Source organism: Lynx canadensis, chromosome B4 (assembly GCF_007474595.2).
Source record: "Lynx canadensis isolate LIC74 chromosome B4, mLynCan4.pri.v2, whole genome shotgun sequence".
Taxonomy (NCBI): Eukaryota; Metazoa; Chordata; class Mammalia; order Carnivora; family Felidae; genus Lynx; species Lynx canadensis.
The window spans coordinates 39,717,589-39,743,847 of NC_044309.1; the positions used below are offsets into that span (position 1 = coordinate 39,717,589).

General features: G+C 43.5%; 1 protein-coding gene across 1 annotated transcript in view; it reads left to right on the plus strand.

Moving 5' to 3' along the window:
• KCNA6 (potassium voltage-gated channel subfamily A member 6) overlaps positions 1-21,224 on the plus strand; it is a 45,256-nt gene extending 24,032 nt beyond the window's left edge. Inside the window, exon 2 of the mRNA XM_030322385.1 lies at positions 20,842-21,224. The gene's annotated coding sequence lies outside the window, so the exon portion shown is untranslated. The remainder of the gene's footprint in view (positions 1-20,841) is intronic.
• The last annotated feature ends 5,035 nt before the right edge of the window (positions 21,225-26,259 follow it).

Below are 26,259 nucleotides of genomic sequence, written 5' to 3' on the forward strand. Positions count from 1 at the left end.
GCAGGTTAGCAGTTTAGGCTGGGCTCAGCCTGGCAGCTCTTCTGGTCTTGCCTGACAGATGCTTCCTTATGCCTCAGTGGCCAGGTCTGGGTTGATCAGGTGGTACTGCCTCTGGGGGTCAGCTGGCTATTGGCCAGGGACCTTTAGCTTCTGCCAGTGGCTTCCTCATCCCTCTGGAAGGTGGCCTGGGCTCTTTCTTATAGTGGATTCAGGGGCCCAAAAGCAAGCAGATGTTGTTGCAGATTTTGAGTCTAGAGTTCTGTCTTGTCCAGCAGGAGAGCAGCTGCAGAATTGAATATGAGAGAAGCTAATGTCTGGAGGAGAAAAGAGCCCTGAGTAAGGGTCCTTGCTCTGTAGTTTTTAGGATCAGAAGGCTTACATTCATGATGGATATGCAGAAAGACACAATAAAACAGTGATCATTAACTCCTGTGTGAGAGAAAGGGGGTTTTGAAGGTGTGTGTGTTAGGGGTTAGGGTCAATACAAATCAAAGCCCCAGTGCCAAGCAGATGGCTATTTACTGCAGGCATTAGGCATCGTGTCTGTTTATCTTAACTTTTCTAGGGGCTAAGATAGATAGAGCATGCTACGTCAGGGTTAATAAGCCATTTTTCTTGCTAATTAGCTCTGGACATTTTCTCCCTGCTGTGGGGGCTTTCCACTTCTACCTGTTCTCAGACACTTTTGTCCTGTGGAAGTGGCTTCTGCTCTACCCTTTGTTCTATGCTGGGGGTGTTTTTGCCCTGTGGCTGCTTCCCACCCTAAGCCTTGTTAACCCATTGATGCAAGCTCAGGGAATTCTTTTTTTTTTTTTTTTAATTTTTTTTTCCCAACGTTTATTTATTTTTGGGACAGAGAGAGACAGAGCATGAACGGGGGAGGGGCAGAGAGAGAGGGAGACACAGAATCGGAAACAGGCTCCAGGCTCTGAGCCATCAGCCCAGAGCCCGACGCGGGGCTCGAACTCACGGACCGCGAGATCGTGACCTGGCTGAAGTCGGACGCTTAACCGACTGCGCCACCCAGGCGCCCCTAGCTCAGGGAATTCTTAGACTTATTCCCCACAAGAAATGTCAATGCCACTTGAGGCAAAGAGTGAAAATGAGTACAATCACTTCTGCTGCCTGATACTGGCTAAACTGATTCACTAGGCCAGTACAACTCAAGTAATGGGCAATTACCAAAAGATTCTGCCTTTTGGTGGAAGAACTTTGAAGTCATATTGTAAAGGGCAACATGGAGAGTTTGAACCATTTTTGAAGTCAGCCTGCCATAGCTGTGTTGGGGCTCAGGGGATTCTTTTCTCTGAGACTTGCTTGGCTTCCCTCTCATTTTCACAAATGACAGCACTGTGCCCTCACACCGCAACATCCAAGGGAAGGAAAAGACAAACCTTTCTAAGAATGAGGAAACCTTCCCCAGGTGTCTCCCACCAACCTCTCTTAAGCCACACTTAGGACACAGGCCCATCATATCCAATTTCATCAGAAGCGGGTAGAATTACTGTTCAACATAGTGCTGGGGAGGGCCTCAACTTCTTTGAGGTCATTGGTTTCCAGAAACCTGAACAAAACTGGAGTTGAGAGAAAAGAAGTAGGGGTGGGGGGTGGCAGCTGGGCCAAGAATCAGTAGGGAGTGGAGGAATCACCTTACACAATATCGTGTACCCATTCATTCTTTTCTTTTTTTTTTTTTAATTTTTTTCCCAGTGTTTATTTATTTTTAAGAGACAGAGACAGAGTGTGAGTGGGGGAGGGGCAGAGAGAGAGACAGAGAGAGAGAGAGGGAGACACAGAATCCTAAGCAGGCTCCAGGCTCTGAGCTGTCAGCACAGAGCCCAATGCAGGGCTCAGACCCACAAACTATGAGATCATGACCTGAGCTGAAGTCAGACGCTTAACCAACTGAGCCACCCAGGCGCCCCTCGCCCCTCCCCGCCCTGTTCCTTATTTTCTAATAGACCTTTATATTAAGCTTGCTCGTGTCAGGCCCTAGAGAATCAAAGGTGAGCAGAACATTAATGTTCTTAGGGAGCTGATTATAAGAGATAGCAGACACAAGTAAGCAACCTACTATAATACAGTGTTGGTGAGTGGCAGACACTAGGGGGTAGGCCTTCAGGCTTACGTGAGGGCCCAGATCTTGCCCTGCTGTCCTTCACTGATCACTACTGTGTTCCGACTGGAGGGCTGAAGTGCAAAGACAAATGCAGGAATAAAGGTGCAATTTTATTATTATCCAAGGTAGCACCAAGTTACCTGCAACTAAACTGCCAAATTGAAACTCAGCTGAGATTGCAGACAAATGATGTTGGGGGGGTTCTTTATTCCTACCTACCTTGGAGCCAGAATCCGTGGCCAGCTGTCTTGGGAGTGGCTTGCAGGATGGTGGGAGAGAGCAAGATTCCAAGGTGGCTGTAGCCCACTTTCCCAGCTGGTTTCAGGAAGGTCACATGAGCTCTGACCCAAGGAGTCAGGAACTGTAAGGTGGGCTGGTTATGAGGACTAATTTAAGGCACAGCAACTGTGTTGGGCTCTACAGCAACAAATGGTTGGGCTCTACCATTGGGATTAGGAATTTAGCCTTCATTGGAGGCCATGTGGGGAAAACTACAAAATTGCTACAGTAGATTCATGTAGTAGGTGCTCTGGATAAGGGAGGAAGGGTAACGAATTCTTCCTTGGAAAGGTGTCCAGGAAGTGGACATGTCAGCCAGCCTTGTAAGAGGAGTCAGAGTTTTCAGGATCAAAGAGAACATTCTCAATAGAAGGAATGATGTGAACAGAGGCACAGACCCTGAGAAAGGGATGATGTGTTCAAGGAACTGCGAGCTTGGGATACATGGCATAAGAGTGCACAGGCAAAGCTTGAAAATAGGTCAGACTCAGACTGACTGTGAAGAGCCATGACACTGCTAGAAATTGGATTCATTCTAAAGGCAATGAAGAGTTTTAAAACAGAGGTACGACAGGCTCAGGTCCCATTTTGGAGGGATCTCTTTGGCTGAAGTGGGGCAGTAGTGGGAAAGAGACTAGGGGTGGTGACCTAGGTCCACTCTAGGCGGGACAGCTTGACAGATACAAAATAAAAAGCAGTAGGACTTTTTGGCCAGTTTCATTGCTGTTTTTAAATCCTCTGTCTGTGGGTGGAGTGAGTGTGAGGGGGCAAACCTCTTTCAAGGCACAGCCTTCAATGTGCTACAGTGGAAGGCTCCTATAGGAATCTGGGTAGAAGCGATTATAGTCACGTACTGAGCATGTGCCAGGAGCTCGTGGATGGACGGGCTGAGTCTGGGCTCTGCAATTCAGAGGTGGACTTGAAAAGAGCCTTTGTATTTGGCGTTTTGCTGCACCAGGCTCCAGAAAATTGTCCTCTGAGGGTTTCTGACTAGTGGAAAATGCACACACACATTGGGAAAACAAGGAGCAGAAGTGGAATGGGCATGGTTGTCATCATCTCTCTGACCTCAGGGGACAATGTCACAAATTCCATCTCTTCAGGCCATGCTGGTCTCCCCTTGACCCTCTCCAGGAGCCTGAGAAGCTCCCCCTCAGCCTGCTGGGAGGTGGTGGTAAGGAACAGCATCTCTTTTGTTCCTGGAGCTTCCATCGTAAAATATTTAGGGCTGCCAGGAAATAGTCAAGGGGAGACGTTTGACAAACAGGCGTTCCTCACTTTTCAGAGTCACTTGGACCTTCATTATCACATTCATTTGGGCTGCACTTGAAAAGCCATCAGAGGTCCAGGATGCTGCCCTCACTGTCTGCCCTCCAAGGAGGGCACCTACATTATTCATTGGCAGCCTCCTTGCATGAATGGCACAATGCTACTGCTTTCCTGGGCAGCAAAAGTGGGAGCAGGGGCTCCTATGGAAGCCTGGAGGGGCAGAGGCCACCAGGAAAAGAGTTTTGGTTTGTTTCTAGATCAACCTATTTGTCAAAAACATTGATAATTCTATAATCTTAAAGTCTAAAGCAAGGACTCCGTGTGTGGCTTCAGGAATTCCTTACTTAAAGCCATGGACATGTTCCTCATCATATTTTAGTGTCAATTTATCTAAGCTCTGGCATCTTTCTCTTGCAAAAAGAGCCACAGAAACACCTGGATATAGTAGATACTTGCTATTTTTGTTCATGTGTTTGTTTGGGGTCTTATCTGTTTGCTGTTGACCTGCTGCCTGACTTTGCACAGAGGACATCACCTCTCTGCTGTACCTCAGTTTCTTGAGAGGTATATTTCACAGAGTTACTATGAAAGTAACAAAAACAGGATGAATTGCACATAAAATGTCATGTCACAGGTAAATATGCAGGAGCCATTTTATTTATTTTTATGTATTTGTAGAAAACTGAAGTGATTTGTTAGATATCTAGTGATTCCTCTGTCTCAGGTCTGCCTTTATACGTAGAGCATGTCCAGCCTACATGGTTTTAGGCAGTGTCCATAAACAGTGGAAAATTTGCAGTTGTTTGGTTAATTTCAACAATGGAGCTGACCTTGATTAACTTGACAGTACTCAAGTGAGCCAAAAACTTGCTTTCAGATCATAAGCCTTGCTTGGAAATTAGAGAAGACTGTAGTGAGGGATTTCTGCATGCGCTATAAACTGAGGCTCTGTTCCGGCACTTTTTATATGCTTGGCTTCAAATCAGAGTGGGAAGTTAAGCTTTCCAGTGGTTATTTACCTCAACCAGTAGTGAACCTAAGCCCACTGGAAGAATTCTCTCTGTGGCGTGAAATCAGAATTGAGAATTCTAAGTCTAGTTTGGAAGGTAGTATGGTGCAGTAGCAGAACATGGGCTTGGTGTCTTGGTATACTGGTTCCATGAGCCTAACTGTGCAATTTGGGGTGAATTATTTAACCTCATGGAGGCTGAGTTTCTTCATCTCTGAAATAGAGAAAATAATGTCTATCTCAAAGGATGGGTGGGTTTATTCATGAGATACCATATTTATTTTATTTTATTTTTTAAATTTTTTAAATATTTATTTTTGAGAGAGACAGAGACAGAGCTTGAGCGAGGGAGGGGCAGAGATAGGGAGGGACAGAATCTGAAGCAGGCTCCAGGCTCCGAGCTGTCAGCACAGAGCCTGATGCAGGGCTTGAACTCATGAGCTGTGAGATCATGACCTGAGCCAAAGTCAGACGCCCAACTGACTGAGCCACCCAGGCACCCCGAGATACCATATTGAAAATGTCCTGGAGTGCTGGGGTGGTTCAGTGGGTTAATCATACAACTTTGGCTCAGGTCATGATCTCACTGTGAATTCGAGCCCCGCGTCGGGCTCTGTGTTAACAGCTCGGAGCCTGGAGCCTACTCTGGATTCTGTGTCTCTCCCTCTTTCTCTGCCTCTCTCTCTCTCTCAAAATAAATAAATAAATAAATAAATAAATAAACATAAAAAAATTAAAATGTCCTGAACACACCTAGTGATGAATGTAAAATGTAGCTATTACTATAATTAGGCCATAGAGCTTAGGTGTTGGTGGTTCTACAATTAATTGGGTTCAGTTAGCATTCTTTTGGTTATAAGAGACTGGAAATCTGGCTCAAATCTTCTTAATCGAAAAAGAAAATTTATTAACTCCTATAACGTCAGCTACAATTGGGCTTCAGTTGGCAAAACTACTGTAAAGCAACGTGAAACATGGAAGGGTGTAGGAGTTAAACGACTCCTCAGTAGGGCCACCAAATTTAGCAAATAAAAATGCCCATGCCTAGATAAATTTGATAAAACCCCCAACAGCTTAATTTATTGAAAAATGCTGAACATAGGGCATTTAGGGGGAGAAAAGCCAATAGAGGAAGCAGGACAAAAATCATTAAATATGGGACATATCCTGTATATACAGGATGCCTGGCAACTCTTCTCCTTAGGGTATTTATACCAATGAAATTCTACTCAGACTTGTAAGCAGTGTTTATAACTAGTGTCAGCACATTCAATTAATTTCGTTCTCATATCAGTCGAATTAGCCAGCGCCTTTGCTGGGAAAATTCACAATAATTCTAGGGTCCATACTATGTTACTTGAAAATGATAAAATTCTTCTGAAGAATTTTGTTTTAAAAAATAATAATATTGAGTTTTAGTTTCCGTATGATCCAGGAGGTAAATTTTTTTCATCTGTCTCACTGTAATTTTGCTGTCCATGTTTGGTTTCGGATGGCAGTAAGATGGCGAATAACTCCAGGCACATATCCTCCTGTGTTTCAGTCTAGTAGAAAGAGTATTTATTTCAGCCTGACAAAATCCATGATCTGATTTTCACTGGTCGGAATTCTACCTCCTTATCTTATCGGGGTGAATTATTAGGTCAGGGGACTGGCATGCTCTGATTGGACTTATTTGGGTCACATGCACACCCTTGGAGTCAAGGTTGGAGTTACCCAAAGCATGTGGACTGACCATGAGGTCTGGAGATTGTTTGTCTGAAGGAAAAGTGGTACTCTGTAACAAGAAGAAGGGATAAAAAGAATGCTGGGTAGTGAAAAAAAATCACTCCCCCAACCCCAAACAAAAGGAACCAAAATAGCAAATGTCTACCACATCCAAGTGTTTCTGTGGCTCTGTTACACGATAAAGATGTCATAATTGAGGTAAATTGACACTGAAATATGATAAGGAATGTGTCCATGACTTTAGGTAAGGAATTCCTGAATCCACACATAAATTCCTTGCTTCAAATTGTCAGATTATGGAGTTATCAATGCTTTTGCATACTTCTCTTTTACTTATTTTTCCCTTTTAAAAAAATTTTAATATTTATTTAGTTTTATTTTTATTTTTTTTAAAATTTTTTTCAACGTTTATTTATTTTTGGGACAGAGAGAGACAGAGCATGAACAGGGGAGGGGCAGAGAGAGAGGGAGACACAGAATCGGAAACAGGCTCCAGGCTCTGGGCCATCAGCCCAGAGCCTGATGCGGGGCTCGAACTCACGGACCGCGAGATTGTGACCTGGCTGAAGTGGGACGCTTAACCGACTGCGCCACCCAGGCGCCCCAATATTTATTTAGTTTTAAGAGAGAGAGAGAGAGAGAGAGAGAATGAGGGGGGAGGGGCATAGAGAGAGGGAGACACAGAATCTGAAGCAGCTCCAGGCTCTGAGCTGTCAGCACAGAGCCTGACATGAGGCTCAAACTCAGGAACCGTGAGATCCTGACACTGTTCCGAAGTCAGATGCTTAACCAACTGAGCCACCGAGGCACCCCTGCATACTTCTCTTTAAAAAGTTACGAGTACATGGGGTACCTGAGTAATTCAGTTGGTTAAGCATCTGACTCTCCATCTCAGCTCAGGGTCTTGATCTTAGGGTCGTGAGTTCAGGCCCTGTGTTGGGCTGTGCTGGGTGTGAAAGGTTACAAATACTTTTTTCAAAATTGTAATAGAATTATTGTTTTATTCTGATTATTAAGATAATACATGCATAAAGGGATGTAGAGCAAAGTAAAAATCACCAGTAATCCCACAATCCAGAGATAACTCCTGTCAATATTTTGGTATAATTATTCCAGATGTTTTTACGTATGTGTGTGAGGGATGGTGTCTTGTTAAAATTAGTAAAAAATAAAATCAAACTTAAAATTACTTTATTCCCTTTTAATTTTTTTAATGTTTATTTATTTTTGAGAGAGAGAGAGAGAGAAAGAGAGAGAGCCAGCGGGGGGGCAGAGAGAGAGAGGGAGACACAGAATCCGAAGCAGCCTCCAGGCTGTCAACACAGAGCCCAAGGCGGGGGTCAGACTCATGGACCACGAGATCATGACCTGAGCCAAAGTCGGATGCTTAACCGACTGAGCCACCCAGGAGCCCCTATTACCCTTTTAAATTTAACAATACATTGTGGACATCTGTTCATACTAATAAATATAGATTTTAAAAATGACAACTTTAAAGCTGCATATATTTGAACAAAAGTACCAGGACTATTCAACCGCTCTTACATTAATTCCATTTTTTATGATTATAAGCAATACGCTGGTGAAATATCCTTACTTGTACATGTATATTTATCTAATGATTTGAGAAAGACAGAGACAGGATGAGTAGGGGAGGGGCAGAGAGAGAGAGAAAATCCTAAGCAGGCTCCGCACTGTCAGTGCAGAGCCCAACATGGGGTTGAACTCATGAACTGTGAGATCATGACCTGAGCTGAAACTAAGTGTTGGACGCTTAACCAACTAGGTCATCCAGGTGCCCCTGAATTTTTTTAATGTTTATTTTTGTAATAATTTTGATACAGAGCACAAGCAGGGGAGAGGCAGAGAGAGAGGGAGACAAAGAATCCCAAGCAGGCTCTGAGATGTCAATGTAGAGCCCAATGTGGGGCTCGAACCCACAAACTGTGAGATCATGAACTGAGCCGAAGTCGGAAGCTTAACCAACTAAGTCACCCAGGCGTTTCCATATGAATTAAAATGCCAGCCAGAAGATCATGCCTGTGCTGGGTAGGGTTGCCAGATAAAACACAGGGTATTCAATTAATTTGAATTCTAGAGAAACAGTGGATAGTTTTTTATATAAGAATGTCCCAAATGGGTAAGCTGGTCATTTTTTGTTTGTTTTTGGTTTTGGTTTTGGTTGGCTTCTTTTTTAGCTTAAAAAGAAGAAAAATCAAAGAGGAAAAAGAAAAGAAGAATGTCCCAAATATTGAAAAATCATCTGAAATTCAAATTTAACTTTTGATCGTATATTTTTACTTGCTCAATCTGACAACTCTAAAACTGGGTATAAATCTCTGTTCACAAATCCAGCAGGGGCTCTGCATCTCCATGAGCAGGCAGGGAACCCTGTGCCACAGGTCTGGACACCTTGATGTGCTTAGCAGTCATTCCCTTCAAGGTCTGGCCACTTCCCAGGAAACAACCATCTAGTAGGATGTGAATCCTTGCTCTTTTCTTATTGTTGACCTCTGACCCCCCCCCCCCCCCCCCATGTAACACAGGAATCTCTGCTTCCCATATTGAGTTAGCTTCTAGGGATGCCGTAATGACATATCACATGCTGGGTGGGGTGGCTTAAACAACAGAAATTCATTTTCTTACACTTCTGGAGAGTAGAAGTCCATGATCAAGTGCCAGCAAGTTTGTTTTATGGCGAGATCTCTCTCCTGGTTTGCAAACTACTGCCTTCACACTGTGCTTTCATATGACCGACCCTCTGTTCACAGAGAAAGAGAGAGGGGGGCGGGGGAGTCAGAGTCTATTCCTCTTTCTAGGACACCAATCCTACAGGACCTGGGTCCCACCCCTATGACCTCATTTAAGTTTACATTAATTACTTCCTTGGGAGGCTCCGTCTCCACATACAGCTAGCTACACCAGGCATTAAGGCTTTAGCATATGGGTGCTGGGAGGACACAGATATTCAGTCCATAACACATATCCTTCAAGGTGTCCTCCTCTTATTACTGCTTTTAAAGACTCTCGAGCAATTCAGACTTTTGACAAACAAAATAAGCAACCTCTGCTTATGAACCAAAGAGCAAAATTTGTCATATGAACTCAAAGGATTAAGGAAGAACTCTATTGAAATATTTGTAGCCTTAATAAATTGAATATTTATTTATCAAAGCAGTGTATCTTCTACATAATGTTTTTTGGGGGCACAAAAAAGCCGTTTTGTGGAAACATAAAATAGGCACCATATCACCATATCTCTATCTATCTACCTATCAGCTATCAGCTAACTATCTATCATCTATCTGTCTCTTTATATACTGGAAGTATATTAATAAAGCAACAGTCATAGCTACCAGCTACGAGTGACTGTGCCTTATACGAATATTATCTTTAATCCTCACAGTGTGAGGCACCTTGAGTTATTGTTTTCATGTATTAGATGAGGCCACCGAATAAGTAACTGGGCTAAGACTGTCACACTCCAAGAACAATGTTGTTTTTTTTTTTTCTATGTAGAAGGGCTATGTGTGATTTTAAGCATCTCTTTTATAGTTTTCTGTGGGCCCTTCTTGCTGGAGCAAGGTGAAAGAGAGCATATTTTTTTAGGATAAGAAAAAATTATTTCCATCTTGAAAAATGATAAGGGGTGGTTATAGAAATTAAGAGAGAAAACAGAAGAAATCATTAGATCTGTATGAGAGTGTTTACGGCACTCAACCAACTGTGAATGTTCTAGCTGGGCTGTCGATTTGATGGGTATTAAATGGTATCTTGTTGAATCAGCATTTTGTTGGCAATTATAAGGTACACATGTTCTCTTAAAGGTACTGGTGAACACTAAAACCACGAGTGTCTCGACAGTTTCACTGTGGTTGTCTGAAGCATAAAATACAGCCCTAAACTTGTTGCATGCCTCTTCTCTACCTTTCTGGGAATATACAGGGCTTTGGTGATACACCCCAGAGGAGCAAAAAAATTTTAGCAAGCTCAAGGTTTCAAGAAATGCCAAATTCCACATCACTCAGAGAAATGACGGAGTGTTTGGGGAAGAGCTGTTGAGTCTAACTCTGTAAACAACAAATGTAGAGAAGAGGTTGAGATAGTCAGCGGTTCACACTGGGCCCAGCAAGCAGCAAGATTGTCCAGATTCTGGTCCCAGCCTTCCCCTGCTGATGTGACATGGCCGAGCTTTGGGGAAGTCAGTCCATTTGGAGAGTGACCCTTAGTAGCTACCATTTCCAGAGACTGATTTTGGGGGCAAAGGAGGGGATTTTTTAAAAAAACACCTGCATGGGGAATTCTTTTTTTTTTTTAATGTTTATTTATTTTTGAGAGAGAGAAGGAGAGAGAAGGTGCGTGCGCAACTGTGTGCACACAAGTTGGGGAGGGGCAAAGAGAGAGAGAGAGGGAGACACAGAATTTGAAGCAGACTCCTCACTATCAACACAGAGCCCAACACGGGGCTCGAACCCACAAACTGTGAGATCATGACCTGAACTGAAGTCGGATGCTTAAACAACTGAGCCACCCAGGCACCTCTGCATGGGGAATTCTTGAGTTTAGTATTGTTCAATTATATTAAATTTCAGACATAAGAAATTTAGGACTCTCCATGACTATATTAGCTTGTGTCTGAAGGGAAGTTATTTTAAAGGAAGGCAGTCTGATGTCCTATTCTCTACAAGGAACTTTAAAGAATATTTGGTTTCTCATACAATTCTAAATGAGACAAAAGAAAAAAGATTATTTTTTATTAATTTTTTTAACGTTTATTTATTTTTGAGAGACAGAACATGAGTGGGGAAGGAGCAGAGAAACAGAGAGAGACACAGAATCTGAAGTAGGCTCCAGATTCTGAGCTGTCAGCACAGAGCCCGACATGGGGCTTGAACCCACAAAGTACGAGATCATGACATGAGCTGAAGTCAGACCCTTAACTGACTGAGCCACCCAGGTGCCCTGAGAGAGGGTTAATTTAAACTTGTTTTACTCAGCAAAGTGTTAAATTAGTATTGGATTATCAGATAGTCTCTATTTGCACAGGAACTATAAACAAGTGGTGTTCAACATTGTTTAAGTTTAGACATCCCCCCATGCCCTGTCTTATGCTAGATTTAGAAGTTTGTGCACAGCTGACAAATGGTCATTCTCATGATGACTCCGTCAGCTAGCCAATGTCCCCATCTTTCTTGCACAGTAAAGAATGTGTAATGATTTGGCTACAGCACAAAGCATAGGTGTTAAACTTCATTGAGCTGAGACAAGATAAAAATCATCAGGGTTACCTAAAGTGCTGAATCTTTAGCTTTAATCAGATGTTTACTAGAATTCAGCCTTTTGAATCTGTATTGAATTGTGAGGGAAGATAACACATTTAAAGATCATATGTGAAGTGCTAGAAATGTATCCTGGATGATAATCTCTAAAAGGCAAGGTGTAAAGGCTTTTCTGATATGTAAGCTCTCCAGGATAGAAACCCCATAAAACATAATCTTTGCATATGTTATGTACATACACATTTTGAAAAATTATGTGTGAAGATGGAAATTGGAAAAATAGAGAGGAGTGAGTAGCAGGCCTTCCAAAAACTAACAAACAAACAAACAAATAAATAAATAGCATGCAGTCTCCAAGTTCTAGAATTTTAGGACAGAGATGAGACTGATGAATAAATGTTATTCAAACCCAAGTGATACATACTGATTGTTGCAGTAGTAAAAGGTGGTGTTTCAACAGATTCAATACATTGGTATTAAGTTTCTACTATGTACTAAGCAATGTATAATGATAAGTGAAACAGAGGATTTCCACCTTTAGTGGAGAGCCTGTGTGTGTGCGTGTGCCTGTGTGTGTGTGTGTGTGTGTGTGTGTGTGTGTGTTGATGGTGCAGTGGATGAAGATACTAATCCAGTATGCCTAAATAAAACTCCAACTGTAACAAATGTTACCAAGTACAGCTATCCAGGTAGCTGTGCAATAAGAGCTTAAAATAGAGGGATTTGACTTAATGACATTGTCGCTGGTATTTGAATGATGAGCAGAAGATTAAATAGGCAAAAGTTCTAGAAACAGCATACCAGGCAGTGTTAACAGCATGTACAAAGGTCCTGTGGAAAAAAGATGATAAGCATGAGAGACTGAGGTGGCAAGGGAAAGGGTAAGCAAGTAAGGTGGAGGGTTAAGAGCTTTATCTTTAGCCAAGGATCAATTGGACACTGTGGAATGTTTAAAGCAGGTGGTGATGGAGTGATGTGATCAGATTTGTACTTGAAAATATCAGCCTGGCCACAGTGTAATAGACTGGATGGACTGGATGGATGTAGGGGCCCATTGCTAAACTTCTGCAATGTCCAGGTGGAAGATGGCACTAGGGTAATTAGAGATGGAGGTGGAAGGTGAATGCATTGGAGATCCATGAGGGAGGTAAGAGCTTTGGGACATGTGGATGGATTAGAGGCATTGGTTAGAGAGAAAGAAGTGGATGAGAGGAAGAGGATGGCTTCTAAGATTAATAATACAAAAGGGTAGGGAATCCCATAGTCGCTTCCTTTTGGTATCAATATGAAATATGATTTGGGAATGTGTGTAGGACGTAAAAGTAGTGAACATACTTAAAAACCCTTTTAATTTTTATTAAAGTAATACATGTACATGCTTTAAAAAGCCAGATGATGCTATAAGGCTTCTGAGGAAAACCAGCAAGCCCTGCCTCTCTCTTTACCATGAATCCGAGTCCTGAGAGGCAACCACATTCAAGAATTTTAAAAGTTTGTTTCACACATTTACATTTATTTTTCTCAACAAATACTTACATGGCTATATCTTGAATTCTTTTTTTCATGTAACAAATATTTGTAAAGCTCCTGCTATGTGCCCATCACTGTTCTAGACACGGATACATTAGTGAAAAAGTCAGGGGTATGTGAAAATTTGCATGCCTGAAAATGCCTTCATTCAGTTCTTAGACTTGGTTAATGATTGTATGGATATAAAATTCCAGGATGGACATTGTTTTTCTTTGGAATTTTGAAGGCGTGGCTCCACTGTTTACAAATTTCCAATCTTGCTGTGAGAAGTCAATGCTTTCTGATTTATTTGCATGTGACATTTTTTCCCCCTGGAAGTTGTTAACATATTCTCTTTATCCCCAGTGTTTTTTAGTGATATGCTGTGTACCTTGGTATGCGTGTATCAGGCCTCAGTCTACTTAATAAAATAGAAGACCCCCATTACATTTGAATTTCAGATAAAGTAAGTACTTTTTGAAACATCTGGGCACATACTTTTTGTAAAAGATTACTCGCTGTTTATCTGAAATTCAAATTTAACCGAGTGTCCTTTTTTGTTGTTTTTGTTTGTTTGTTGCTACATATAACAACCTTAGAACTTGGTCTTTTCAATCTGAAGAGTCATGTCTTTCAGGTTAAGGAAATTTTCATGTATTATTTATTTTTCTTTAAGTTAAAATATGAGTCTAGGTTTAAAAAGATAAGTTATTTCAAAAGGCTTATAACCAAAATAGCAGTCCGCATCCCTATCCTGTATTTCACAGAAGCAAATCTATTTCAGCTCTTTAGGTCTTTATTTTAGATTTGCATTTCTAGACTGTATTTCTCAATAATGCACTTACATTCCCCTCCACAACCATTTTTTTTTTTAATTTGAGAGAGAGAGATAGAGAGAGAGAGAGAGAGCACACAGGGAGAGGGGCAGAGAGAGAGAGAGAAAATCTTGGGCAGGCTTCACACCCAGTGCAGAGCCTGACATGGGGCTTGATCCCATGACCCTGGGATCATGACCTGAGCCAAAATCAAGAGTAGGAGGCTCAGCTGGCTGAGCCATCCAGGCCACTCTCCCCTTATTTTTTAAGTCTTGGAAAATTTGACTTGCTTTTACGGATGATAAGGATTTTTTCTTTCTTACACGATCTCCATTACTCTGCACAAGGTAGACACACAACTTCTCAACCCTCTGTGGGATAAATGGCATAATGTTTATTTGCTCAATATGCTCCTTTACTTTATTATGACTGTAATATTATTTCTCCTTGAGCCAAGTAGTATGCTGCAATGTAACTACATCTCCATTCTTGTGCTTTTTGTTTTCCTACGGAGCTACTAAATATCTTTTTTGTTGCTTAATTTTCTATACACCTGTCACAATCTGATGTCTAAAAGGAGAGTGGGTAGGGGCACCTGGGTGGCTCAGTCGGCTCAGGTCATGATCTCACGGTCCATGAGTTCGAGCCCCGCGTTGGGCTCTGTGCTGACACCTCGGAGCCTGGAGCCTGCTTCAGATTCTGTCTCCTCCTCTCTCTGCCCCTCCCCCATTTGTGCTCTGTCTCTCTCTGTCTCAAAAATAAATAAACATTTATTTTTAAAGGAGAGTGGGGCTCAACAAACTTCCCACCAGCTATGTAGATATCCTCCTATTTATCTGCAGAGACACCAGGCTTTCACCTTCGTCTGGACTGCCTGGGGCCTTTCCACCCTCCTGCTCCTGTCTGGTGTAGGTCTGTTGCATGCCTTCTGTCCCATGATACCCCCTCATTTTCACCCAGGGATTCACTTCATGCCTCTGCTATGGTAGTCTCCTGATTGCATAGGTATAGTATTTTAGGCTGCGAATCATCTCCATTGTCTTCTAGCTTCTAGATTTGGTAGAATCTGATGCTGTCCCAGTTCCTAAATTTCATGTGCCGTGCCTTGATGTAGGTATATTTTTATCCATTTTCATGGATTTTCAGTGGACTTTCTTGGCCTGGAAATGCCTGTTTTTCAATTTTTGAACATTTTCAAACTATGTCTTTGATGATTTTCTTCCATTCTGGTTTTGTCTGTTCTCTTTTTCCAGAACTCCTATTAACTGACTTTGGATCTCCTGACTGGTTCTTAAATTTCTTTACTCTAAGGACAACCACTCCTATGTGTTTCCTTTAATTTTATACTACACTCACAACACTACTGGCCACAAAATGTGTGTGTAGGGTTTCCCAATCCAAGCAGTTCTCAGATTCTATGGTCAGCATCTGGATGTCCTGTAATTCAACTCAATTCTGACACTCTCTACTTGGAGACAGTATCAGATTCCACAGGTTAAAGTTCAGTCCCACAGGACTGCCCTCTTCCCCATTTTAGACATCAGTAGAAAGTCCAGGGTGATACTTGTGCTTCTAAAGCCTGGCTATAAATTAGAGAGTATCCCCCTTTCTGGTTCAATTAATTTGTTAGAGCAGCTCACAGAACTCAGGAAAACCATTTACTTACTAGATTATCAACTTATTGTAAAAGGATATAACTCAGGACAGTCAGATGGAAGAGATACATAGGGCAAGATTGGGGAAAGGACCTTCATGTCCTCTCTGCAGGCGCCTTTCTTCTAACACCTCTACGTGTTCACCAAGCTGGAGGTTCTCTGAACTGTGTCCTTTTGGGGTTTTCTGGGGGCTTCAGTACATAAGCAGTGATGGAGTATAACATTGGCCATTGGTGATCCATTTAACCTCCAGCCCTCCCTTCTCCCAGGAGGTCTGTGGGTGGTATAGAGGGAGGGGGAGGTGGGATGGAAAGTTCTAACCCTCTAATTCTGGTTGGTTCCCCTGGCAACCAGCCCCCATCCTTAGGGACTCTTCAAAAGTTGCTGCAATCATGTAAACTCAAGTGTGGTTCAAAGGGGCTTCTAAAGGATACCCATTTGACCTTTGTGGTTCTGAAGCTATTTCAGAAACTGAGGGCAAAACCAAATATTATAACAATAGATGCCCCTATTATTCTAATCATTTAGGAAATTACATGGGATTTACCAGCTGTGATCCAGGAACCATCAACAAAGACCAAAATTTGTATTTCTTATGAATGACAGTATCACATTTACTTTACTCTTTTTCTTTATACTTTTTGGGAGATTTCCTTTAATTTATCTTCTAGACCTATTTCCGTTTTATTTTGGCTATATTAAAAAGAAAATCAGACTAGAGATGGAGTCACTTGCCCTTGGGACAACCTCTCCGAGAGTGGAATTTTAAGCCAATTAATCTGGAATTTTCGTCCGCACCAACCAGGCAATCAATCTGTCAGCTGGGCTCTCCTATCTTCAAAGGAAGATAAGGTAATCTTCATGATAAGGGCCCCTAGGGGAAAGGGACATTGCCTGAAACAATCCTTTTCTTTTCTTTTGAAAACAATCTTTTTCTTTTCTTTTCTTTTCTTTTCTTTTCTTTTCTTTTCTTTTTTTTTCTTTCCTTTCCTTTCCTTTCCTTTCTTTTTTCTTTTCTTTCCTTTCTTTTCTTTTCTTTTCTTTCTTTTCTTCTTTCTTTCTTTCTTTCTTTCTTTCTTTCTTTCTTCCTTAATAACTTTCTTGCCCACCCTTTCCTATAAAAATCTGCCATTTTGGGGGCACCTGGGTGGCTCAGTCCTTAAGCCTGCAACTCTTGAGTTCAGGTCCTGATGTCATGGTTTGTGAGTTTGAGCCCTGCGTGGGGCTCCGTGCCCACAGTGCAGAGCCTCTCCCTCTCTCTTTGCCCCTCCCCATTCTCTCTCTCTCTCTGTCCCTGTCTCTCAAAATAAATAAACTTTAAAAAAGCCTTCCATTTTATACTACTCAGAGCTTCCCTTTACTTGCTAGATGGGATGATGCCTGATTCATGAATCAGTTAACAAAGCCAGTTAGGTCTTTAAATTAAGTTGATTTTTTTAAACAGCTATTATACTTCACATTTCCTGGAATTATTTTCTTCTTGGATGCTTCCTTCTTTATAGCCGACTATTCTTGCTTCATGGATAAAGTATTTATCTGAGGATTTCCAATATTTTTGAAGTTTTTTTTTTTCTGGCATGTTCTGTTTCCTCTGAATTTGTCTGTTTTGGCCTGTTCAAGACTTTCCTCTGATGTTTGTGATTTAATGATATCTGTGTATTTTAAAAAATGAGGTGTGAAGGGACTTCGGAGGCTCAGTGTCTGTGGGGCTTGTTAAGTGGTGAGTTCATGGCAGGGTAATGATGTAGCTGGGACCACGCCATCTTTTTGAGGATTTCTTGGTATCCATGTCTATACACAGAAATAGGAAGAAATTCTCCAGTTGTTGGCCTGAATATCTGGCAGCAAAGCAGAGGAGGTGGCAAACTGTTCACACTTCACATGTAGACACTCATGTCACATGTAACCCCCCTACTTTCAGTATGTGCTTTCTGCCTTACTTGGTACAAATGACCTTGAACCCAGGCCTTTCAGGTTTAGTTTCTCCTCAAACTTCTCTTTGATGGGGTAGCAGGTGGGTAAACGGCTCTGTGGGACTGGGGAAGAGACCTGGAAGGGTATGTTTAACTGCAGCCAATGTTTAGCTCTCCCCCTTGACCCTGTTTCTGAGGTGTAGGGTGCCACCAGGTCCTGAGCCTCCATGGGTTCCCTGGGAGCAAACCTGCACATCTCACTGACCCTCATCTGCAGGCACTCAGGTTTCAAATTTGCCCCTCTCCTAAGCCCAGTGCTATTCCTCCACTGGCTTCCTGTCATCTACAGATTAGCTCTTACATATATTTGATCCCCTATCCTGACTTATTTGTCTTTGTAACTTTACTGCCCTGTTTAAAAATTCCCCTCACAGTGTTGCAGGATTTTTTTTTTACCTCAATACCCAGGATTCGTTATCTTACTTCCAAGAATGAAGAGGTGGACACACAATGAGCAGCAGGCAAATTTTATTAGAGTCTAAGGTCAGAAAGCAAGAATAGTATGAAAGCATTCTTCGCAGGAGGGGATATTTGAAAGTGAATGCCCACAGCTATAAACAAGAGTCCTCCTTTTATAAGGTTCTGGTCAGCCCTCCCATCCCTCCCCCCTTGTTCCTTCTCAGGTCCTACCCTTATTGGCTGGATAGCTCTAGGTGTTGGGTTGTCCATTTCCTGATTGGCTCAAGTCCATCGTATGAGGGGTGGTCTATGGCCATATCATTCCTTATGGGTCATATGTTTTGTGGTCTACTACTTATTTTTAGTTAGGTCTTTTGTCAAATTCCTGAGGGAAACCTGAGGGGGAGCGGGTGATGTCTGTTACATTTTTAAGAGGAACCTGAGGGGGTTTGCTGTGGGTCAGACACTATGTGTTTTTTCCCAGCCAGGGACCTCAGGTCCTAATCTTTCCCTCTCTGCCTACTGAATTCTATCTTTTCCTATCATAACATGAGCACCTGGGTGGCTCAGCTGGTTAAGCATCTGACTTGATTTCAGCTCAGGTCATGATCTCATGGTTCTCTTGAGCCCAAGCCCTGCGTCAGGCTCTACACTGACACCGTGGAGCCTGCTTGGGGTATTCTCCTTCTCTCTCTGACCCTCCCCTGCTCTCTGTCTCTCTCAAAATAAGTAAAAATAAACATTAAAAAGATAATAAAAATTTAAAAATAAATTTCCCTCACAATTATTTTAGTAGGTTTAGAACAACAACAAAAAATCGCATGTTTTTGATCTGCCATTTTTAACTCTAGGTCAGATGATTTCTCAATATGCATTCTTCGGGCTAATGTGAAAATTGTGAATTCCCCGAGAACAAGTGAAGAGCTGTAGGTGAAGGGCAGCCTTGGAATAAAGGCCACAGCGTATAATTTACATTCATATCAGGAGAGGTGAGCCTAACACATGTCTTTGGCATTTGGAAGTTGATACAACACCAAATTTGAATGCAGAAGTGCTTGTATAGGCTTCTTCCCAATCATGAGTGTGTGAGAAGAGCAAAAATTTTCTGTTCTTGGGGCACTTGGCTGGCTCAGCTGGTGGAACATGTGACTCTTGATCTCAGAGTCATGAGTTTAAGCCCCACATTGAGTGTAGGAGATTACTTAAAAATAAATAAACTTTAAAAAAAGAAGTTTTCTGGGGCGCCTGGGTGGGCTTAGTGGGTTAAGTGTTCAACTTCAGCTTAGGTCATGATATCATGGTTTGTGGGTTAGAGCCCCGTGTCGGCCTCTGTGCTGACAGCTCAGGTCCTGGATCTTACTTCACGTTCTGTGCCTCTCTCCCTCTCTGCCCCTCCCCTGTTAGTCCTTTGTCTCTCTCTCTCTCTCTCTCAAAAACCCATATTTTTACCATTTGCTAAAGTGTTATCTTTCACTTGATGACCATTGGAACATCACAAAGAACAAAGGTTTTCAACCCCTTGTCAGAAGTTATCATATAGACGCCCCCACTGGAAAGCATGTGGGTGCAGGTCTTGTGAGGCCAACGCCAGTGGTTGGTGACACTTAGCCATGGGGTGAGTTGCTGTGCCCAGAACACCAGGCTTGCAGTATGCTTTTGGGTCACATTTGTGCTTTACTAAAATTACAGTAACTCCATGTTACGAACCTCTGGGTTTGTTCCCAAATAATTAAAATTACAAATATCAAGTAGGAGGAGGCTACTACACAGGCCCAATAATATTTACTGGCATTTTAGTTAAGGCTTACCTTTTCCAAAGTGGTTTCGCTAACATCTGGTCCCTGTGGTAGCCCTAAGAGCCTTGGAACACACCTCTTCACGGCCATCCTCGCAGAGACAGAAGTTGCAATAAATTGTTGGTTTATTTGTGTTTAGCCAAATCTGGCCTGCTCTTGAAGTGTCTTGTGGTCATAGACACATACACACGGCATCAGAAGGGTAAGCACGGGGTCTAGTTTTCTTTGCCCAGGCATGGTAGAGGCTGACTTTGAACATAGGACTATGTGCCCCAGCTATCACATACTTTCCAATAGAAAACATTACATGTGATACAGTGTAGGACAGCCCATAAAGGCAGCAGGAAATCAGGGAAGAGAGAGATCAATTGTCTTGGGATGGCCAGAGAGGCTCATGAAGGTAGTGAGTGGGTCTGGGCTGGGCCTACAGGGAAGGTAGGACTGAGGAATGTCGGGGGGGGGGTGGGGAACAAGAGAACCCCATGGGTGGCACAAGGGAGTAGCCAGGCCAGGGACAGACCTCTTTCACAGAGGGAATGATGTGTCTGGTTATGTATGCTGAGGGTCTGAGATGAGCCCCTGGGACCAAGATGGATGGTGCAGGGCATTAGAGAGAAGGGAGCCCAGCTGAGTAGATTGTATGAGGCTTCACTTTACAGGGCCTTAGGGGGTGAGCACATTGCTTGGACTTGATTTCCTGGAGGACTTTTGAGCCATTAAAGGTAGAGAATTAGTGACTGAGCATCTAAAGACAACTTTTACAGGGGTAGATTCAGGTCGAGTGTGCTCAGCAGTGGCTGATGGGTTGCAGAAACCCTCGTGGGGTGGGAGGTATGGTTTGAGTGAACCAGAGAGCCCAGAAAGAGAGGCCAGCTGAGGGACCATGATGCACATGTCAGAGGAGCCAAGGAAATGCTGGAGCTTGTTCCCAGGTTTCCTGGTGCCATTCCTCATGCAGATCACCCTCATATCCCTAACTGCACTTCCTTTTGTTCTGGTTCTCCCTGGCAGGGAAAAGGCTGGCACAGTTGTCCAAACAAGGAGACCTACACATACATTTCTGGTAGCGGCTGGACAGAGAGGGCCTGGACACCCAACTTCTCAGGAAGACGAGACCCCTCCTTGGATCATGCAGCCTGACATCTCTCCAGTGGCCTCCCACAAGCAGTGACCAGATTAGAAAAAGCTGAGACCAGACCTGCCAGCATTAAAGATGGGGCCCAGGATGTTGGGGTGAGGCTGTGGGGGGAAGGTGAAAGGTGGTGGGAGGGTCAAAAAAGACCACGTATGGGGAGGTCAGGGTCAAGGGATCCCAGAAAGTGCATGGCTGTGCTACAGACCCACCCAGGGAAAGGGTGACCATGAAGACTAACAAATAAATATATGACAAAGTCTCAGGGGCTATGTGTTTTGCTGTGTGAAAAAATCAATAGCTAAGTTAGGGAGAGAAGTCAGGTAGTCATGACAAAAGCAAACAGGTAACCAGGATGCCAGAATAGCTGGGCAGCTTTCCAGGTGCCACACACAGGTGATCAGAAAAGGTGCTTGAATACCCTCTACATCAACCCCACCATGGACTGGGGACGTTCTCCAAGAAGGCAACCCATGGGCTAGGAGTTGTTTGCCTCTTATATATACATGCCAATGGGCAAATGTCAAGGTCAGCATTATATATCATCTGGGGTGACCCAGATGATGCTGTGCATGGGATCCCCTAGGAGCAGGAAAGACTTCTTTCTGGTGTGTGAGACCCTCATTGCTCTTCTTGTCATGGCCTGTCCTCAGGGGAAGGAGAGAAAGATTACTTCTGGAAGGTCCCTCCTTCCTGCCCACATACCTCTCTCTCCAGCTTCCTTCTAGGTGCTCTAGAGGGGGAGATACCACCTGGCTGTCACTCTTCCAAGTATGTTTTTCTCTTGGGGAACAAAACACATGACACTGATTTTTCCCTCTGAATTTACTTTCCTAATTAAGTGTGGCTGGAGTTACAGTTTGCTATAATGCAATTCAGATATGTTCTGAATGCGGGGCTTTGTTACCATAACTGTGGAAATCTCTACAACAGGGACCATATTGTTAGCCATGTGCCCATGTAATGTCTAACAGAGCACCTGACACAGAATTATCACTCATAAAATGTCTGGTGAATGAGTGAATGAGGTGTTGACTCTAGTTAATACATAAAGTTAAAACACTTATACACAAATCATCAAGAACCACATATTGTTTATTACAAATGAAAATATTGTCAAACCTCCCTGCAACACACACATGCACACACACACAAACACACACACACACACACACGTATACATCCTTTCCCCTCCTAGGCTTCTCTTCTTACTAGAGAAGCTCTATAACTCTAACATTTCTTGTGAAGGTCTTTCTCCCAAGCTGTGTCCACCATTTGTTTGATCTTTCATTCAACAAGTGTTCCTTGAGTATCTCTGTGCCAGGTCAATGAATACAAACAAGAATCTATGTCCTCATGAAGTTTAGGTTCTGGTGTGGGGACACAGGCAATTGATACAATAAATTACTCAAATATATTGTTTACTAGGTGAGTGTGAAGGTAATAGAAGATAATCAAGAAAGGAGCTATGGAATACAGTGGGGGGCGGGGGTGGAAATTAGCTTAAAATAGGGGAGACAGGGAAAGCTTGACCTAGAAGGTAATGTTTAAGTCAAGAGCAAAAGAAGTCAAGGGGTGAACCATGAAGGCAGCTGGAGGAAACATTCTAGGTAGAGGGGAGAGCCAGTACAAAGACCCTAAGATGTGAGCATCCTTGGCATGCTCTAGGAACAGCAAGGAGGCCAGTGTGCCCTCAACTGATGCTGGAGGGCAGCGGGCAAGCAGGAGAGGAGCAGGACATAAAGCCTGAAAGAGCTGAGTGGCCAACCAGGCAAGGTATCACAGGCTCCTGAAAAAACTTTGCTTGTACTCTGAGTTGGAGGGAAGTCCTTTCCCCAGGGTTCTGAGCAGAGAAGCAATAGGATTTTAACAGAGTTTACCAGTTAGGAGGTTGTTTGAATAGTCTGGGGGAGAGCTGATGGCAGGTTGGGCCACTGTCAGCAGTGGGGGTGATGATGGAAGGAATTGGATGAGGGGGTGTGAGAGAAAGAAGCAAGGATGACTCTAGGGTTGGGGGTTTCAGGGTGTGTGTGGAAAAAAAGGAAGACGTGGAGGCTGGACAACCCTTTCTGGCTGCTGCTGGAGGCCCGGGGGCCCCCTCCCAGAAGCTGGCCAATGGGATGACACTCATCCAGGCAAGCAAGCTGTGTACTCAGATCCACCCCAACCTCAGCTCCTCTTTAGGAAGCCAGTGGGAGAGCCACAGCTGTTGTCATTCCTGCCCTGTTCTCTTCCTGATCCCATATCTGGGATGGGCTACATCTGAGCTTCTGTGATGCATTCTCAGTGTCTCAGTCTCCCTGCTCCACATACCCACTCCCTGATTTTATTCACTACCCTCTGCCCATTTCTCATTCTCTCCACTCAAACAAGAGCAGCCAAGTGACAGAACACCCATAAGTAGAGTGCCATGGGACCAGGAGACTGCCACCCAAGTCTATGGCCACAAAGACAGATTGTCTGGACGGTTCTTTTTCAACTCAGACCATTCCTGGAAAGTTGGGGACGTGACTGGCACTGGCCCCAGCTGGGAAATGACAGGTAAGGTGTTGTCACATCCCGGTGGAAACCATACCTAAATAAGAAGCAGGAGGCAAAAATACCTTGGAGCAGACACAATGGGGAAGGAAAAGGTGGGGTGCATGGAAAGGACCAGTAGAACCCCAAATCAGTCTGAGAAAAGAAGAAAAATCAGTGGGAGCTGAGAAGACCTTGATCATGGCTCCTAAAGAGGGACCATTGAGGCCTTGTCCAGAGTAGATGGATAAAGGAGGATGGCCACCCCTCATGTTATAAGCAGGAGGCCTAGTCTCACAGACTGCCCTCACACTGTCCCTGCTCCCTACCATCTGACTACCTGTGGAATGCACCATTCTAGGGTGACTATTATCTTTGTTTTAGGTAAGGTATCAGGCACTTTTGGGTGCCTGAGGCTACTGTCAGATGAATTTTTTCTTCTTGAGCTCAGATGGGTTGGCTGAAGACAAGGGAGCTGAGTGGGCCACAGAAGGAATGGTGTTGGGGGTCTCTGTTCATCTGCTTAAGTGTGTGATGGCCACAACATGGTAGAGTGGGAAGAGTTTTGGGCTGAGACTCTGGGAACCTGGGGCCAGCCCTAAACTCACTATGTGATGCACATCAAGACCTTTCACCTTTTTATCCCTGAGCCCTCCATTTCATCTGAAAAATGGAGAACTGGACCAAATGATCTCTAGTATCTCTTGCCATGTAGTAATTCCAAGATCTTTAACTCCATCGTGTTCATGATTCTGATTCCAATTACAATGTGTGGGGATTTTCCAACATCACCAAACAATTGTTTGACACCAGCAGGGTACCTTCAATTCAACTCATTCTGACACTGTCTACCTGAAGGAAGCCTCAGATCCCTCAGGCTGAGGGCTAAGTCCCACATTGACTGCACCTGCGCTTCTGACTGACCAGTTCTTACAACACCCTCCTTGCATTCCTGTAGTTTGCTAGAACATCTCACAGAAGTCAGAAAAATGTTTTATTTACTAGATTATTAGTTTATTATAAAAGCCTGTAATTCAGGAACAGCCAGAGGAAGAGATGCATAGGGCAAAGTATAGGGTAAGGGGCACAGGGCTTCTATGCTTGCCCCGAGTTCACCAAATGCCCAATCTCCATGTGTTCACTTCTCCAGAAGTTCACTGTTCTCTTTATGGAGGCCTTATTCCATAAGCATGGTTGATCAAATCATTGGCTGTTGACACTTGATTCAACCTCCAGCCGCTCTCTCCTCCCCAGAAGTCAGAGAGGAAGGGCTGAAAGTTCCAACCTTCTGATCACACGGTGATTTCTTCTGGCCACTAGCCCCCATCCTTAGGTACAGTCCAGAAGTTGCCTCATTAACATAACAAAAGACACCTTGATAGCTCCTATCACTTAGGAAATTCCAAGTGTTTTTGGAGTTCTGCACCAGAAACAGGATGAAGACCAAATATATATTTCTTTTTGTAAATCACAATATTACAATGTGGATAACCGAGGGCAAACTAATTTTCAGGTACATAATGGAAAATGAAAGCCCTCTCCCCTTGCTTAGGGAGCAATTGAAAGAACACAATTCTTACAAGGCATCTATACTCAGTGGCAGTCAGTTATAAAAGCCAGGTAACTTTGGCTCTCAGCAAAATTATTCTGGTATCTGTGCAAGAATGGTAGGTTTATGGATTACCTGTGGCAGAGAGTTGTTGTGAGGATAAAATGAGTTCGTATATAAACAGAGTGTTTAGAACTGTGCCAGGCCTGCAGGAAGCATGTCTAAGTGCTAACCATCATTATTATTCCCATACCTACCATGGGATGGGCCACACAGACATTTCTCTCCTGCTAAGGAAGAGTGGAATTTCTCAGTCTCATTTTCACTGAGCTCCAAACTCAAGCCAGCAGCCCTGATTAACTCTTGGCCAGGAATCTGGCTCTGTGGGCCACATGGGAGGATCCTTCATCTCTGAGCCCAGTTTCCGAACACAAAGCCAGCCTGTTGGCTGTGGACGATTCAGAGAGGTCAGGATAAGGTGCATAAGGTGATGGTTGAGAGAGCAAAGTGCAGTGATGTTCATGAAAGTTCTTGGTGACCTTCAGGCTCCCTCCAAACATAGGAGGTTTGAGGAATGCTGTGTCTTCCTCCTAGATGAGCAGTAGACAGTGAGCTCATTTCAGCCAGAGTGTTTTAGAGCATTTTGGAGACAGGAGATCAGCAGGTTGACCTGCACTCCACCTCCAACAAGCCCCAGAGAAGTGAAAGAGGTTTGTCCATGGTGTGGCAGTGGCTGGAAGGGGCTTTCTGCATAAGACGTCAGAGCTCCTGGCTTTCTAGCTTCTGACATGTTGCTGACCCTGAACCTTATAAGCCAGAGATCAAGAGTGCTGGTCCCTGAAGTCACAGCCTCCCATGCTGGAGGTGACAAAAACGAACAAAACAAAATAACTTCCTTCCAAAACTGTATGTACTACTTGAGATGATGTACGTGAGAATCTGGGCCACACTCATCAGCTCTGAATCTCCAGCAGGTGCCTTCCCCAGTTCAGTTAGAGCCACTTTCCATTCCTGACAACTCCACTAGAGGGAGCCACGACCACTTGTATTTCTCCCACAGGCCAAATGGAAAACAAAGACCCAGAGCTGCCCTTGGGTGCCCATGGCACCTCCTAATTTGGAAGAGTTTATGAGACAGGTCATTCCACAGGGTCCTTTCATGACCAGCCAAACCTGCTGTGTGAATCCACGCAGGGCTGAGAGTCTGCATTGTCCTTCCTCAGGGTCTGTC